This window comes from Pinus tabuliformis, chromosome 6 (genome assembly GCF_031772625.1).
Source record: "Pinus tabuliformis cultivar Carrire ecotype Pingquan chromosome 6, CPIR1, whole genome shotgun sequence".
Taxonomy (NCBI): Eukaryota; Viridiplantae; Streptophyta; class Pinopsida; order Pinales; family Pinaceae; genus Pinus; species Pinus tabuliformis.
In genome coordinates this window covers 1,537,946,262-1,537,962,751 of record NC_142292.1, presented here as the reverse complement: position 1 = coordinate 1,537,962,751, position 16,490 = coordinate 1,537,946,262, and the positions used below count along the sequence as shown (strand labels likewise).

Here is a 16,490-nt window from a genome sequence, read left to right as displayed (position 1 = left end):
CAATCATGTCATATGTAACTCCCCTCAATTAATGCATATGTTACTCTCTCTCTCTCAGTTAATGGATATGTTACACTCTCTCTTACGCACATATTAAAAGCGTGGCATATTCCTCTTACAAACTCATTAAAGCATGTCATAAAAGACTCCTCTTACGCACTCTTTAATGCATACGTTACATTCTCTCCTTTAATGGCATGAGTTACACTCCTCAAGGAATGCGAGGTTCCTCCATTGAAGGCATGTGTTGCCTCTCTCCATAATGGCATAAGTTACTCTTCCCTTTTTGGCACAAGGCATGCTTCTCCTTTATGACATAAATATGTTGCTTCTCCTATATATACGTATCTCATATCATCTCATTCTCACCACTTGTGCATTGTGAAAGAAGGATTCGAACTTGAGAGAGAGTTGGAGAGACTTGAAGAAGATTGAGAGAGAGAGAGAGACTTGGAGACTAAGAGTGGAACTTGAAGGTTGATTCTGTGTTTGCATCATTTGCTGCTACTAGTGATTTTCATGCTACAGCTTGTTCAGATTTGGGTGAACTTACTCATTCTCTTGATCTCTCATTGTACTTCGTATCTTTGTTGAACAATTGATATGCCCTAGTCATTGGACCTAAATTCTTTGTGTATTATCTTGTTCTTGGTTGTCTTCAATTGTGCATTTGGTTTATGTTCTATCTACAATTGTTTAACTAATATTGCAGCGTAAAGAAGTTTTGTCATAAGTGATTGTTACAGCATATAACATCAGATTTTCAACATGGTATCAGAGCTTTGGTGAAGACAAGCAAAAGAAGTCGAAGCTTCTCCCTTCTCATTTTCTGTAGAAATATCACTTGTCACCTCAGCTCATTTTTTGTTGAAATTTCTTTTGCTATCTCTTCTATTTGCAATTCATTTTTTGTTGAAAAATCACTTGTCCCTTCTATTTGCAGCTCATTTTCTGCTGAAAAATCACTTCTTGTCCCTTCTATTTGCAGCTCACTTTCTGCTGAAATATCTTGTGTTATCCCTTCTAGTTGCAGCTAATTTTCTGCTGAAATATTACTTGTTGTCTCTCTCTATTTGTTGCTGATATATATCATTTGCTGTTGAAATATCTCTTTTCATTTGTTGCTGAAATAAATCATTTACTGCTGAAATATCTTTTGTTGTCCCTTCCTATTTGTTGTTGAAATATTACCTGTTGCTCCTTCTACTTGTTGCTGAAATTTGTTGAGCAGATCAAAATGTCTTCCTCTTACTTTAAGAATGAAGAGAAGTTGGTTGATGCTTTGAATCTCTTCCCTTAAAAGGTCAGATTGAATATCACTCTTGAGGAACATGACGTACTGGAGTATATTGAAGGAGAAGTAGTGACACTAGCAGATAACTCTAATGTTGTTATTAAGGCCAGATACAAAAAAGGAGAAGTCAAGGCTAAAAAGATTATCCTTAATTCTCTTGGAGACCATCTCATCACCTATGTCTCCAACTTGAAGAAATCCAAAGAAATGTATGATAAGTTGATTGGAATGTATCAAGTGAATAACTTGAGCCAAATTTTTGCTTTAAAGAATCGGCTCAAGGATATGAAGATGAACAAAGGAGAGACCATTCAAGCATACTTTATGAGGATCCCTAAAATTAAAGATCAGTGGTCTACAGTTGGTGAAACTATATCTAATAAGGAGTTTGTGTTGATTACACTTAGAGGTCTTTCTCCATCTTGGGAAACTTTTATTGCCAACATCAACAACAATGACAAATTTTAGACATTGAATGATCTCTTAGGAAAGTGTAGTCAAGAAGAGGCACGAATGATTTCCAAAGGAAGAATTCCCAAGCATGAAGAGAGAGAACCTATTGTTTTTGTTGTCCAAGGCAAGAAGCAGAAAGGAAGAAGAGACCATCACTGTTTGAGAAAGCATGTTCCCAGATCCAACAGTTCCTTCAAATGGAACAGAGACTTGTCAAAAGTCCAATGTTACAATTTCCATAAGCATGGTCACTATGCTTGTGACTGTCCAAAAAGCAGAAGAGCATTGAGATCCAACTACGGCAATCATTCCAATGATTATAGAAGAAGGAGAGAAGCCCATTATGTGTTGAAGGAAATGTAACTAGGTTTGGTCTTCATAAATGTACTTTTATATTTGTATTTATTCAAGAAAATCAATATTATTTTTACAATATATGTCAATGAGTTTCTTGCTCATTGAAATAGGTCTAGCATATGTTAAAGTGTTATAGGTGAGTCAAATAGTCAAAAGAAAATGTTGAAGACCTTAAGGGCATGTTACAACATGTATCAAGAGAATACCTCCAAGCAAAGTCAACAAGTCTCCTCCAAGCAAAGGCACCATCAAAGAAGCTATCCGAAGCAAAGACATCTAGTCGGCCTAATAGAGGGACAGACCTCTATATATAGAGGTTGTACACTTTCTCAAAAGATAACGAAATCATATCTGAAATGAATGAATGAAGTTAAGGAGCCAAGAAAATAACGAAGAAGGACGAAGACAAGGAGCCTCTAGTGCAGTGAAGTAAAGGAAGTATAAGCGAAGGTTGGAGGTTGGTTTCTAGGGCAAATATAGTCACACGTGCAAGGAAAAGGAAGGCTGCCTGCGGTCATAACAACAAAGACTCACAGCCAAGCATACCTCATCATTTGGGCTAGAGACATAGGCCTAAAGGGCCTCCCACTCAAGCAAAGTAGCAAGGAAGAAAAGCGAAGGTAATAGGGTTGTTCTAAAGCCTATTACAGTCACACGTGCGAGGAGAAGGAGGTTGTCTCTGCTGTCATAACAGCCCTCCCATTACAGTCATACAAGTTCATTGGTTGGTGAAGAGAAGGAAGTGATCATCATAAGGAAAAGGTCTCATCAAAGGTATATCTTCTAGAGCAAGTGTAACAAGGTTTACCAACAGTTGAAAGAAGAACGAAGTGTCGGAAGAAGAAGGACGAAGTGTCAGGGAACAAAGTGTAGAAAGGAGGAAGGACTTGACTTGTGCTTGGAGGATATTCTTATCAAGGGTCTAGGGTTTAGCATTGAGTAATAAGAAGCTTCAATAAGATAAACTTATTGAAGGGTTTTATTCTCAAGAGAAGAGAGGTTTTGGCCCTGGCAGAGAGCCAACATCTTATGTTCTTGTTCTTATGTTTTTGGTAGGAGTTTGATGAAGTACACACACATGCATTAATAAGAAGAAGAAAGAAGATTAAGCTAACAAGGAAAAGTAAAAAGACTCCGCAAATTGTTATCAAGTCAAGAGAATCACACTACACCTAATTGCCCTTGATTCTTCAACATGGTATCAGAGCGAGGGTGACACATCAAGGAAAGGTTATCTCAAGAACACTCATCTAAGAAGGACTTCTACAAAAGTTGAAGCATCTAGCCAAGAACTCTCAATCACTTCAAGGACAAGAAGGTCTACCATCTATCTTTCATCAAGGAAGACTACAAAGTAAGAAGAGCCTTACATAAAGGCACCTACAAGAAAAGCAAATCAAAGAAGGACCTACATCAAGCTACAAGTCATCAAGCAAATCTCAAGCAAGTCCACTTGCAGAAAACAACTCGAATAACATCAAGATCTAAGGAAGGCAAGCCACCAAGTCTTCAAGGAGAAAGCAAGTCCACTACATCTCTAAATCCATCAAGTAAGTATATGTCCCCTTCTGAATATACATCAATGTCGTTTTGCAAGGAAAGCAACAAATTGGTAGGTACCAATAACATTCTTGCATGGAAGAAGAGGACTAATTTACTTCTCAAGGAGAATGAACTCCTAGAATACATCAAAGGGGATGTTACTATTCCTGCTAAGGAACAAACTCTTAGCCAGGTATAATAAGCATGAAACAAGAGCTCAAAGGATTCTAATAGAATCCATCAAAGACTCTCTCATTCCTTATGTCTCCAAACTTGAAACATCAAAAGAAATCTATGATAAACTAGTAGAGTTATTCTCGATAAGCACAGCTGGAGAAGTGATATCCCTATGAAATGAATTGTACAAGATGAAGATATCAAAGGAAGGAATAGCTCCCTACTTCATGAAGATATCTGAGATGAAGGATCAACTTCAAGGGCTAGGGGAAGTCATGTCCAGCAAAGAAATGACAAATGTAGTACTCAATGCTCTACCTGAGGATTGGGGCAACTTCACATCAAGCATATATGCCAAGAAGGAATCCACCCCACTAAGTGAAATGTGGTCTCTATGCAAAATAGAGGAAACAAGACTTAAAGCAAAGGAAGATGTGGGATCAAAGGAGCAAGCATTTGCTACCATGGCCAAGACAAAGGGAAAATTTGGCAAATTTGGTCCACGAAGAACAAATAACAAAGATATGTCCAAAATCCAATGCTATGGATGCTAAGAATATGGACACTACAAAATGAATTGTCCTAAACTGAAGAAGGGAAACAACAACAAAAGAAAAAGGGAAGAAACTCATGTGACTCAAGAAATGAAAGAAGAAGACAAGAAGCAAAAGAAGGAAGATCCTTCAGATCTCTACTATGACTAAGTCTACTTCTTTACTTAAAGTCTTCTTTCAAAGTTTTGAGTAATATAGGAGCATGCATGACTGGAAACATCTTCTAGAAACTAGAAGCATGATGTACATAGAGTTCAAAATACTCAAGTAGAAGGAACATTTATATATCGAACAAAATGCATGGTTAGAAATATCTTCTAGAATATAGGAGCATGGTAGATATAGCTCAAGGTATTCATGTAGAAGGAGCATACCTAGTATAGGACCTCATCCACAATCAAAGAAAATTGATCATGATTAAGAATCTTAGAAGACCTCCATCATCAAAAAGAAAGAAACATTTGCAGGGTAAGGTTCTTCAAGATCCTATGATGGAATCTTCATAAGAAGATTCATAAACAAAAGCAGATGTCTCATTGGGAATCCCATTCATGGGATTCCAGAAAGAGATGATATGCAGGCAAGCTAAGATGAGCAAGAAGGGCCACTCCAAGGACAACCAAATGAAGCTAAGATGATCAAAGAAGAATCAAGATGAGGTATGTATGCATCAAAGTTGGGTCATCTTATCATATGTATATTATTGAGTCATGGGAATAGTTCTATGACATGATCAAGTAGGAAAGAATCTCTTTCACCAATGACATGCTCGAAGGCATGTACTACAATGAAATGAAGGTCAACAAAAAGAAATACTCACATAAAGAGTATAAGATTGTTGACTAAGAAGCAAGTGAAGAAGGAATGTTGACTAGTCCTAGAAGCAAGCAATGAAGAAGTGCTCCCACAAGGAGCATAAGGTGGTTGACCAATCTATCCAAGAAGAAGAAAATGAAGAAAGAGATCAAGCATGTGAAGAACACCATGATCACAAAGAACCACTATCTGACAAGATACTTTGAAGACACCTCCCGAAAGAAGGCATGACAACTCTAACAAAGAAAGGAAAAGATCAAAGGACCCCTGACACCTATGAAGGCCTAGGAGATATGAAAGGTGCAGATAATTGATTCTACTCTACAAAGATGTCATGATGAAGAAGCCATCTAACAAAAGCACCATTTAATGTTGAAGCAATATCAAGATGAAGTCATGAAGGGCTACTAGATCAAAGCATGGGAACAAGCAAGTACAAAGAAGAATCCATGTGAAGAGTAGTTCGAAGCATAGACAAGATGAGAAGGAATAACCAAATGACAAGAGAACCTGATATATGACAAGAATACCACTTTCCACCAAGGAAGCAATGACATGACAAACCAGGAAGGAAAGTGATCAATGGATGGTGCCCTACCTAGAAGAAGTTCGAACAAAGACTTCATGACATCAAAGGAAGGAAGGAAATCAAGCAGCTGGAAGACCCACGAAGAAGAAGTTGTTGATGAATGGACATGTCCCTAGCTAAGAGGGAGTTATAACAAGTTCCCAATTACAAAGGAACTTGGACAAGTACCTTGTCAAAGGATACTTGGGCATGTCTTCCTCAATTGAAAGGAAGTGATAGACACAACATTCTTGTCTTCACTTGGGAAGAAGGAATGGGAGGATTGGGTAATCATGTGGCATCTAAAGACTAATATTCTGAGGATGTGTAGGGCATCCAAGATGAGTAGGCAAGAGGATCGATATTCTTTGAGGGTTGGGAAGCCAAGACAAAAATAGTCCTAGAAGGTCATACTCGGTGAACACCCGGGTGGGTATGTACCTTGAGAGGCAATGACTAAGGTGTCTATAAGTCATTGGTCTCGCCAACATTGTGCTCTGATCTATTGAGAGATAGAGTTGTCAGTCAAGGCCTTGTTGTGGAAACAATGTTGGTTACTATGATGCTATAACAAATGGATTGCCAATCCGGTTTCTCTTATGTGAATTCTTCAAGATTGAAACATAGCCAAACACCTTGTAATGTTGTATGAATACCTCCCTAGTTAAGAGGGAGTGTTGAAGGAAATGTAACTAGGTTCGGTCTTCATAAATGTACTTTTGATATTTGTATTTATTCAAGAAAAGAAATATTATTTTTATAATATATGTCAATGAGTTTCTTGCTCATTGAAATAGGTCTAGCACATGTTAAAGTGCTATAGGTGAGTCAAGGGCATGTTACACCATATAGATTTATGTATTAGAGTCAAGAGAATACCTCCAAGCAAAATCAACAAGTCTCCTCCAAAGCAAAGGCACCATCAAAGAAGCTATCTAAAGCAAAGACATCAAGTCGGCCTACAAATAGCTAGTCGGCCTTCAAGTCAGCCTAAAGGAGGGACAGACCTCTATATATAGAGGTTGTCCACTCCCTCAAAAGATAACGCAATCATCTCTGAAATCAACGAAGTTAAGGAGCCAAGAAAAGAACGAAAAAGGACGAAGACAAGGAGCCTCTAGTGCAGCGAAGTAAAGGGAAGTATAAGCGAAGGTTGGAGGCTGGTTTCTAGGGAAAATACAGTCACACGTGCGAGGAAAAGGAAGGCTGCCTGCGGTCATAACAGCAGAGACTCACAGCCAAACATATCTCATCATTTGGGCTAGAGACATAGGCCTAAAGGGCCTCCCACTCAAGCGAAGTAGCAAGGAAGAAAAGTGAAGGTAATAGGGTTGTTCTAAAGCCTATTACAGTCACACGTGCGAGGAGGAGGAGGTTGTCTCTGCTGTCATAACAGCCCTCCCATTACAGTCATACAAGTTCGTTGGTTGGGGAAGAGAAGGGCGTGATCATCATAAGGAAAAGGTCTCATCAAAGGTATATCTTGTAGAGCAAGTGTAACAAGGTTTAACGATAGTTGAAAGAAGAACGACGTGCCAGAAGAAGAAGGACGAAGTGCCGGAAGAAGAAGGAAGAAGTGCCAAAGGAAGGAAGTGTCGGGGAACAAAGTGCAGAAAGGAGGAAGGACTTGACTTGTGCTTGGAGGATATTCTTGTCAAGGGTCTAGGGTTTAGCATTGATCAATAAGAAGCTTCAATAAGAGAAACTTACCGAAGGGTTTTCCTCTCAAGAGAAGAGAGGTTTTGGACTTGGCAGAGAGCAAACATCTTGTGTTCTTGTTCTTATGTTTTTGGTCGCAGTTTGATGAAGTACACACACATGCATTAATAAGAAGAAGAAAGAAGATTAAGCTAAGAAGGAAAAGTAAAAAGACTCCACAAATTGTTATCAAGTCAAGAAGAATCACACTACACCTAATTGTCCTTAATTTTTCAACATTATGCTCGTAAAGAAAGCTATCATTCTTCAAGGAACCCAATGTATGGAAAAAATGTTGTTGAAACACAATTTGAATACTTTCTTGTTGTTGCTCTTTCTAGTTCCTCTCCTGCAGATGCTTGTGATAGCTGGCTGGTTGATAGTGGTGCTTCAAGGCACTTTAATGGTTATAAAGAAATGCTCTCAAATTTGGTTGAGAGAGACAAATTTGAAAATCATTCTTGGAGATAACTTTACATATCCTATAAAGGGATCTGGTCCAATTTCTTTCCATTTGGATCAAGGTAAAACTATTTCACTTCAAGAAGTTTTGTATGTACCTGGTTTGAAAAATAATCTTGTATCCATATCTACTTTAGAAGATAAGGGAATGAAAGTTGCTTTCATAAATGGTAAAGTTCTCACTTGGCCGATGAGATCTAGCATGAGAGATGTCTTCACTCTAGGGTCAAGATGTGAAGGTTTGTACACATTCAATGGAAGACCAATTCATGCATTGATCCATGACAGCGATCATCAAAGTGAACTTTGGCACCATAGGTTCGTTCATCTGCACTATAACGCATTACCTCATGTGAGAAAGATGGTTTCCGAAATGCCAGAGATTATAGCGTACCATGATGAACTTTGTCAAGGATGTGCTAGTTGAAAGCAAGCCAAAGGACCATTTCCTTCAAGCAAAAGCAAAACGAATCAGGTACTTTAGCTTATACAATCTAATTTATGTGGACCTATGCTTGTAACTTCTCTTGGTGGCTACATGTATTATATAATCTTTGTAGATGATTTTTCTCACAAGACATGGATTTATTTTTTGAAAAATAAAAGTCAAGCATTTAACATGTTTAAAGACTACAAAACTCTAGTAGAAAAACAAACTGGAAAACAAATCAAAATCTATAGATCTGACAATGGAGGAGAGTTCACTTCCAATGATTTCATTGACTTTTGTACAAAAGCTGGAATCAGAAAAGAGACCATTGTACCATATAACCTAGAAAAAAATGGTGTAGCTGAAAGAAAGAATAGAATTATCTTGGAAGCAGTGAAAGTTATGTTGCATGATCATAAATTACCAAAGTTCCTATGGGGAGATGTTGCTAACATAGTTGTCTATGTCCAAAATAGATCTCCTCATCGTGCCCTAAACAACAAGACTCCTAAAGAAGTCTTCACTGGTGAAAAGCCCGAGGTTGGCACCTGAGGATCTTTGGTTGTCCTATCTACTTCCATGTGCCAAAAGGAAAGAAAGGTATGTTTGTTGGTTATTGTGAGAATTCTAGAGGCTATAGAATATACGTACCTAGTCAAAGAAAGGTATGTTTGTTGGTTATTGTGAGAATTCTAAAGGCTATAGAATATACGTACCTGGTCAAAGAAATATAGAGTTTAGCAGGGATGTAACATTTTATGAAGATGCAACTCTTGGAAAGGCAAGAGACACTCCTCTTCCTCCTGCTAATGTTGATAGACAAGATGATGTATTTGAAATACAATAAGATCCTAAGGCTGAAATTGATCTTCCTAATGAACCCAAGTAACCCATGGACCCCTTGGATCCTCCTCCATGTGATCCCCCTACTAAAAAGAGGCCATTATGGCTTCAGGACACACTTCAAGATGTTGATAAACATGTTTCCCCCAAAGAAACCTTCAGAGAAAGCATAGAAACCATCTTGGTTCCAAGGATATGTTGTAGCCATGAGCAACATTATTCCAGTTGAACCATGCACTTTTGAAGAAGTTGTGAAAGATCAAGTGTGGAAAGATGCAATGGCTGAAGAATATGAGTCCATCATTCATAATGATGTATGGGAAATGGTTCTCAAACCCCAAGGTAAGTCTGTTGTGTCTTCTAAATGGTTGTATAAAATTAAAAATGGTGTTGATGGTTGTATTGAAAAATATAAAGCTAGATATGTAGCTAAAGGTTTCTCTCAAAAAGAGGGAGTAGACTATGATGAGAATTTTGCACATTTTGCTCGATATACTACCATCCGATCTATTGTGGCTGTAGTTGTTAGCCAGGGATGTACTCTTCACCAAATGGATGTGAAAACTGCTTTTCTACATGGCTTCCTCAAGGAAAAAGTATTTGTGGAACAACCACAAGGCTTTGAAGTGCATGACAGGAAAACTCGTGTGTGTAGACTAAAGAAGCTCTCTATGGATTAAAGCAAGCCCCAAGACCTTTGTATGCTCGCATTGATAGCTTCTTAACAAAGATTGGTTTTACCAAAAGCAACGTTGACCCAAATCTCTACTTCAAGGTCCAAGGTATGTCTTTGATTGTGGTATTCTATGTTGATGACTTATTCTTGATAGGTGGAGAACCTCTTATCCTCCAGGGGAAGAGAGAGTTAGCTTTTGAATTTGAAATGAAATATCTTCATTTAATGCACTACTTTTTGGGTCTAGAAGTATGGCAGAGACCTGATGAGATTTTCCTTTCTCAAGGAAAATATGTTGTCAAGCTACTAGAAAGATTTGGCATGACAAAATGTAAGTCCATGAATACTCCAATGGAGATGAATTTCAAGAAGCTATGTGGTGAAGTTGCAGGACCTGATTTGGCTAATCCTTCTGAGTATCGACAACTAATTGGAGCACTGATGTTCTTAGTGAACACTAGACCAAACATATGTTTTGCGATCAATACTCTGAGCCAATATATGATTAAGCCATCACATGCACACTGGATTGCTACAAAGCATGTGTTGAGATACCTGCATGGGACCATCAATCTGTTGAAAAATGTAACTAGTGTGGGTCTTCTTAATTGTATTCAAGTCATGATGTAATGTATTTAAAAATAAATTTTATTATAAAAGAAATTGACTTATTAAAGCATGGGTTTCATGCTTGGGTCAATGGTTCTTAGGTCAAAGCCTTCATTGCAAGCTTCTAGGGTTTATGTCAATAATCCTTGTCCTTGTCATTATCTAATAGATGACCCTTCGTGGGCTTCTTGAGACAAGAAAAAAATTAAATTTTGTACAAAATAAGTCATTTAGGCCTCCTCCACCAAGTCGGCCTCAAAGAAGGACATGTCGACCTCGTAAAGGGAATTCGACCTCACACAACCACTATAAAAGGGCAGCAAATCAACTCATTTGGAGGACATCACCATCAAGTTCGTTCTGTAGTTGTTGGAGGCAGAAAAATTTGTGAAATTCAAGGAAGAGGAAGGAAACCCTAGCGAAGAAGAAGGAGGTCTTTGACAAGCTCAAAAAGTCAAATTCTTCTCTCTTTATCTCACACGTGTGAAGTTATTGGGTTGCTGGAAGGGCCGAAGTTGCAATACTATAGCTAGGTTGAAATTATGGGTTGTTGTTGGGCTGTAGTTGTTGGGTTGTAGTTTGTTGCATCATCTTGAAAGGTTGATTTGGTGGAGGAGGAAGGTCTTTTGTCAAGTAGAAGGTCTTGGTTTATCTCAATTTGATTAGTGGAAGAGTTTAACTGGGTTTTCCCCTAGAAAGGGGTTTTAGCCCTCGCTGAGTGCCTACATCTGGTGTCATTGATCTTCATGTTTTGTTTAGTATGATTTCTTGATGAAAGGTAGATAAAAGAAGACAATAAAAATACAATAATAACATAAGTAATTATCAAAATAAGAAAATCTTTCTGCCTTTCTAATTTTCTAACATGGTTTCAAAGCTAAGGTGAAGAAGGAAGAAAAAAGCAACTTGAAGATCTATTGAAGAAAAAGGGATCAAAGGAAGGTCATTAAGGAAAAGGATTATATAAGAAGAAAAGCCTACTATCTATAGAGAATATGTCAACTACAATGAAGGCAGGAAAAAAAAAAAAGTTAAAAGGAGCCTCCAATTACAAGGCATGGAAAAAGAGGATAGATCTTATCCTTGCTAAGCATAAAGTTTTGTATCTTGTTCAAGGAAAAGTCAAGAAACCTACAGATGATGCAGGAAAGGAGAAGTTCAGAGAAATTGAAATCTTGGCCATGAATCTGATAGTAGATGGAGTAAAGGACAACCTAATCCCATACATATCCAACATAGACTTTGCTCAAGAAATGTATGAAGCTCTCTCCAAGTTATTCACCATCAAGAACATTGGTCAGATAGCTAGCCTCAAGAATGAAGTAAGGACAATAAAGATGATACTGTGTCATCATATTTTGTAAGGATATCTAAAATAAGAGATGAACTCCAACTAATAGATGAAGTTGTACCAAAAAAAGAACTTGTGATTGTTTCTCTTCTAGGTCTACCAAAATCTTGGAGTGCTTTTGCATCAGGAATTAGCAGTTGGAAGGATACTCCAACCTTTGAACAAATGTGGAATGCATGCAATCAAGAAGAAGCTCGCATATCATTAGTAAACAACAAGAAGGAGGATGAAGAAGACAACACCTCTAATGCCTATTCTACTTGTTGACCACTGGAGTGGCACCTGATAATTATATGAAGACTACATGCCCAAGGATGAACCAGATGACACTTGTACCATTAGATATCATCAGTCAAAAGAGTTTTTTAACTCTACTTCTATTTTCTCATCATCTTTCTTGTACCCAGATTCCACACCCTACGGGGAACTGTAATAAGTGATACTAGTAATGATGAGTTTTGAGTATGTAACAGGCCTAGGATGTTGGGACTCGATCAGCAAACGAGCACACCTTGGAGTGTGTTTTTTATCTGGTTAATTGTCCCTTCTTTTTCAAAGAAAGATAATTTTCTGGGTTTTTTCACTCACTATTTACCCCAAAGTCGAGGTGATGGTTTGAAGGTTGAGCCCCTAACACATCTTAGTGTCTAAAGTCGATGTATATTACCATACTAGATCACACAAAAAAGATCGTGGAATTTGGTTAGGTCTAGGTAGTCTTTTTTTTAATTTTTTAGATTTTCCGCACTGTGGAAATTGCAATAAAAATTGTATTTGTAATATGATAAGTGATGTCTAGAGAAGTTGTATGGGGTATGAGTAATGAAATTTGCATCTCTCACCCTCAACTTTCTACTATGACACACTTTTAGGGGTTAAAAATGTGTTTTGAACCCTCAAAACCCACTTTTCCTAGGTTTAATGGGAAATCTGACAATTAATTAAGCCATAAATTAAATAAATGGAGAAAAATAAATATCCACACATGCTAAATGTTACGGAAATGAGATGGAAAATTATGGGGGAGTTAAAGTGAAGTCGCCAGGTGATGTGGACACCTAAAATCAAGGAAAAGACGTGCTCAAATAAAATCGAATTTATGGCATTAAATGAGAAAGCTGCTTACTTGGAAATTCGAATTTGCTAAGTTAATACACATTTGGGAAGATTTGGGAGAATATTTGGTGAAGATTTATGTGGGAAATTGTCCCCACATGGGTTACAACCCATATACACTTGTCATTTCATCATAAAATTCAAATTTGGCACACAAGGGAAGAAAAAAATGATGTCCACTTGCCAGAATTCGATTTTTACACTTGGCACTGAAGCTCCATTCAACAAATTCGAATTTCTCTTTAGGATTGTCACCTCATGCCACTTCTTTAATCACTTCTACATTGGGATTGGCTCCCATAGTTCTATATAATAGAGCCTTGAGCTCTCATTTGTAAGAATTGAAAACGAATTATTGTGCTTGGGGAATCGATGCTCTTATGTACACTTATGTTCAATTGCAATAAAAGGCTTTGGGGTTTCACATATGAGGTGTTGTTCTTCTTGGGCAAGGTAATATCTTGATCATTGGGTTTCATTTTCTACTTATGCTATTGTGTTGATTAGATTCCTAGCAAGAAGTTGGAGTCTAATATGTAAAAAGATGTCTCTTGTAGATTATAAACCTAACTAGGTTTAGCTATTTGATATCTAAAGTTTGAATGCTTTAATGCTTCCATTGTAGTAACATAATCTTGATATAGTTAACTTCATGCTTCTATATATTGTATTTGGTTGTACTTGCCATTAAAGTTTTGCAGGTACATAATCTTCAAGATGTTGAAGATGTTCATAATAATGAGCATGATGAAGGAAGCCATAAGAATTATGATGATCAAGATAAACTTGATACCATGAGAAATAAATGAAGCCTTGAAAGGATGAAGTTTCTCTGATATTATAAAAGAGGGAAGTTGTTGATCTCCTTAAATTGAGAGGAAGCGTGATTAGAAGAAAAGGTATAAATATCTCCGTACTTGAGAGGGAGGACATATTACGACAGTCATAATGAATAAAGAATGAAACCGAAGAATGAAAGTACTACAGACAGATGTTCACGAATTCATGAAGTTGCAAAATATTTGGGAAGAACTAACATTGTATTTGGTGCTACTAAAGAAGTACAAGAAGAAGAAAGCATCCAACAAGTTGTAATTGGATAACTTGATGATGATGATATAAGTAGCAGGAGAATGATTGAGGACCTTGAAGGTTTGTGTTTACTTGTATATATATTTGTAAGTTTATTACTGATTGGGGTTGTGATTGTGCAAGATCTCTCCATAAAAGGTTTGAACGTTTGAAGCATGCTGGTAAATATATATTTGATTTAGTTGATTAGGAGAGATGAAGCATCTTGTGGCAACAAAATGCTTGGGAGGACATTTGGTCGGCCTATATGTTGATGTCTAGATCCCAAAGTAGGGAGGGTGGCATTGGTCATGGAGCTCTAACCTTGGATACGCACCCAAATCCCAGGGTTGGTGTTAGAGCTTAAAAGCCTGATGGTACCTAGAGTGGCTAAAGCTTGAGTACACCTTAGTCCCACCTGATTAGAGTACCCTAGTCAGGTATCTAATATGTAGCACTATGTGTGCTATGAACTCTTCATAGAGTATATCACTTAAACATCTTCCATATACCTCTATATATATGTAATTATGAATACCTCCTTAGTTAAGAGGGAGTGTTGAAAAATATAACTGGTACTTGTCTTCATAATAGTACTCAAGTCATTGTTGGATGGTGTTGTCATTGATGTCAACCCATGGAGTTGATTGGGTTTGACTTTGACTAAAAACACCAGTCATTGATGTCAAATGGTTAATGAATGCTTCTTAGTAATTGTCAGATTACATCAAGATGGCAGTTATATTGTTGGATGGTTGAAAACCCAAGTCCTAGGGTTTGGGTTCCCTAGACTAAGGATGTACCCCGACCTTGTCGAGGGTTTTTGAAGGGTCAAACCATTGAGTTTGTGTTGAAGATCTAGGTCATTAGATTCTCCTTGAAGAGATGTTTCTGTTGATATGTGGTACCATAGTTGCGGGGGAGCCCCCCCCTTCGAACCCACTCCCGAATCGCGCTCCGGGGGGGAGCGGCTCCAGAGCGCCTCGGGAGCGCGCTCCCTTAAAAAAATTTGTGCTCCCTGCCATTTTCGAGAGCGCATAAGGGAGCGGTCGCTCCGTCGCTCCCGGAGCGATTTTTTAAGCCCGGGAGCGATTCGCGCGGCGCCGGGAGCGGTTAGGCGGAAAAAAATTCCACGGACGTAAAAAAAAAAAAATTGAATTTAACAAAAAAAAAAAAAAAATGTTTTAAAAGCCCAAAGGGCATAAAAAAAAATTCATTATCAAACCATTGAGCAAGAGCTTGGCAAAGAGCAAGAGCAAAGGAGCAAGGAGCAAGTGCTGAGGAGCGAGGAGCGAGCCTGCAGAGGTAAGTAACTTAGTAATTTAGTGAGTCTAGTTAGTTTAATTTAGTTAATTTAATTTAGTGTATTGAGTTTAAAAATTATGAATTTGAATTAAATTAATAAATTAAATTAATTAATCCCAATAAATTAAATTAATTTGTAGATTCTTGAATCAAAACCCTACAAACATCAAACACCATGGACCTGGCTATATTTCTGGGCATTTTCCTCTTCCTGGTCCCTTTTATGGTTATTATGGTGCTGGAGAGTAGGAAACGGAGGGGCCAAACTGAAGAGGGGGATGAAGAAGCTGGAGAAAGTCGAATTGGTGAAAACCCCAGTGAGGAGGAGCTGGAGGAGGGTGAACATGACCCTCAAAAAACTAAACAAGACCAAACTCCATTGTGGAAATATGTTAACAGGGCTGAAACAGGGAGAGGGGGTGGAACCACTAAATTTCATTGCCCCCATTGCAACACTGATTACACAGGTTCATACACCCGTGCTAGAAGACACCTCTGCAGGAAAAGGCCATGGGATGGAGACAAACAAATAGGAATCAAAACTTGTACAGCGGTGTCAGCAGCGGATAGAGCCAAATACATAAGGGAAGAGGAGGAAGACCAATACAGATCAAAAAATCAAGGGGTTTCTTTGAACCAAGCTCACAATCACAAAGAACTCCTTCAGCATCCTCCCAAGGCAGTGGATATGGAGGCACAGGGTCATCATCTTTAAGGCGTAGAACCATATCAGATTTCCTTGATGAGGGGTGTAGGAATGATGTGGATTCAAAGGTTTACAGGTTTCTCTATGCATGTGGGATACCATTCAATGTTCTTCGCTCACCTTATTGGCACAAAATGGTTTCTGCCATAAATGATGCCCCTAAAGGATACAAGAGCCCTGGGTATGACAAGGCAAGAACCGTTGGCCTTGATCATGAAAAAGAAAAAATATCACATTCTTTGAATAGAATGACAAGTTCTTGGACTGACCATGGGGTGTCCATTGTATTTGATGGATGGACAAATGTAACAGGCAAGCCATTGATAAGTGTTCTTGTTGTGTCTGTTAGTGGTTCCATCTTTCTAGCTGCACATGATTACTCAGACAAGTTCAAGACCGCCATCAACATTGCAGAAGCATTACTTGAAACAATTGAGCATATTGGCCCATACAATGTCATCC

At 38.1% G+C, this 16,490-nt stretch overlaps 1 protein-coding gene across 16 annotated transcripts in view; it reads right to left on the bottom strand.

Annotated features, from left to right (window-relative positions):
• EMB2739 (embryo defective 2739) overlaps positions 1-16,490 on the bottom strand; it is a 101,735-nt gene that overhangs the window by 11,296 nt on the left and 73,949 nt on the right. The window lies entirely within an intron of this gene.